General features: G+C 40.6%; 1 protein-coding gene across 1 annotated transcript in view; it reads right to left on the bottom strand.

Annotated features, from left to right (window-relative positions):
• Positions 1-2500, bottom strand: part of NRF1 (nuclear respiratory factor 1) — a 249610-nt gene that overhangs the window by 237947 nt on the left and 9163 nt on the right. The gene's annotated exons all lie outside the window — the stretch shown is intronic.

Below are 2500 nucleotides of genomic sequence, written 5' to 3'. Positions count from 1 at the left end.
GAGGATAGATATATAGAGGATAGATAGATAGATATATAGCATATGACATGTTAAAGATGACAAATCTAGTCCTAGCTATGCGGCTAGTATAGTATAGCATATGAGTTACGTAAAACTACATAGGGAAAACCAACGGACTTGCACTATACAAAGTCGGACTCACAGTGCAACATACAGATCGACATGATGCTATCTACCTGACAAAAAGCACTAACGCATATACAGGACCTTTAAATTAAATGGCTTAGATCAACTATATCAGTGATTTTTAACCTTTTTTTTGCCGTGGCACACTTTTTTACATTAAAAAATCCCGTGGCACACCACCATCCCAAAATTTAAAAAAAAAAAATCACACATTGTAGCCTAATACAGCATATATATATACACATACACTGTATGTATTCTGCTGTTATGCCATGCCTCCTACAAACTACCCCTGCACTGGGAGTAAAAAACAAGCAAAGTTTAAAAAATATGTCACACTGATGTCAGTCTGCCATGGCACACCTGAGGATCTCTCACGGCACACTGGTTGAAAAACACTGAACTATATAGTTATTCAAGACAGTACCTAAATAAGCAGTAGAAACTACAGCAACTAAACTAAATAACAAAAATAGCTGATTTGATACGCCAATCCATGACAATGGCAGGCATTGAACTATCTCTGTACATATGAATATAGACCGAATGCCTATCTGATACTAAAGCCTAGTTTTAAAGCTTTAGTTCAAAACTTATTATTTGAGAATAAGTTGCTATTTAAGAGTCACGTTACAGGCAACAGTGCCAGTCCAGATGCACATTGAGCCCTCTAGGGGCCTTAGTCCCCAAATTATAAATCCATCTGGACTCCCTTTGTAACAGCATCTTAGCGGTTTCCACCTCTAGTGAGTGGAGGGATGTGGTTGATAATGTATTTCAGGTTAGACACACAATGCCTTGCTTCTGCAAAGTGTCTTTTGAGGTGGTAAACACAAAGACTGTAAAGGAGTTTAAAAATGCCTGGGACATGCATAAGGCTATCCTAAGGAAAAAGTAACATGTAATATGGGTAGACTTGATGGGCCTTTTTGGTTCTTATCTACCGTCAAATTCTATATTTCTATGTCTGGCCACCTGGTGTTCAGATGTGCCATTCTCTATGGCTTCCCTTATTTGCACACCGATGGTTAGCCATCCTTGTTCTAAGGTCATCCACCGTCTTTCCGACATAGAACATGCCACACACAGAGTGGAGTAGAGAGACTATGTTTGATCTGGAATTTCTTGGAGGAGTAAGGATGGCTGAATTTATTCCCTGTGGTCAGACCCCCCCATTTAGTGCAGCCTAGACATCGAAAGCAACCAGGTTTCCCTTTTAGCCAAGTACTATTCATGTAACAGTCTCTGGGGTCAGTTTTTTATTGGTTGATCACGAAGAGATCTAGCCCTATGAAAGCCAATTCTCGGTGGCTGAGTGTTTTTCAAGGGTAGATCCTTATCCGTTGTCAGAAGGGGCCAATTTTGTTGCAAAGTCTCTGAATGTCATTCTCTCCTCTTTAACTGATACCTTCGTTTCTCTGCTGCTCTCAGAGTTCTCTACTCTTTCTGAGAGCATTTCCTTGGTAACCTCTTTGTCTAAATTTTGCTTCCATCTCTGCCATCTGCATGGATTTGAGGTTCTCATCCATGTTGTTGTGAGCAACCCTCTTGAATTGAGAGGTAAGGTAAAGCCTTTTAAACTTGGCGGATGGCAACTGTCCGCATACAAGATGGAATTTTTGTCAGGTTTACTGTACAATGTGGTAATGAGGGTGTTGTCTTTTCTAAGGATGCTTAGGTCCAAGAAATCAACAGAATTTGACAGTTTGATGAACCATGTTAAGCTCTTTAAACCAGATCAGGAGATCCTCCTCTGTGCCTCTCCAAAGTAGGAACAGGTCGTCTATATATAGTTTAAAAAGGTATATTCTGATATCCTTAAAGAGATTGGTACCTTCAGACTCAAATTCAGCCATATTTGACCCCCATCGCCGTCCCTGCTATTTGTAAGAAAATTCCCTCTCAAACCTAAAATAGTTACGTTCTAAACACATCCTCAGCATCTCAAGTATGGCTCCCACTGGAGGACCAATTTAGGGATATTTGGCAAGTTGTCTTCTCACAGCTGCAATCCCTTCCTGGTGTGGGATCACTGTGTAGAGGCTGGTCACATCAAGTGTGACAAGAATCACATCTTAATCCACGGGTGGCAACTTCAGGAGATGTTTAAATCATTGTAGAGAAGTCCAACAGAAAAGACAGGATATTTCGGACCAGAGGTTGAAGAATGTAATCCACGTGGCAGTGGTTGCAACAGGGAGCCTATAGCCGACACTATAGGTATCCCTGGTGGTGGTGCCAAACACTTATGCACCTTGGGCAAAATTTATAGTACAGGAATTGCCTGCCATTGTAATGGAATGGTGTATCAATTCAGCTATTTTTGTTATTTAGTTTAGTTGCTGTAGTTTCT

Source organism: Bombina bombina, chromosome 6 (genome assembly GCF_027579735.1).
Source record: "Bombina bombina isolate aBomBom1 chromosome 6, aBomBom1.pri, whole genome shotgun sequence".
Lineage (NCBI taxonomy): Eukaryota > Metazoa > Chordata > Amphibia > Anura > Bombinatoridae > Bombina > Bombina bombina.
This window is presented reverse-complemented; position numbering and strand designations above follow the sequence as displayed.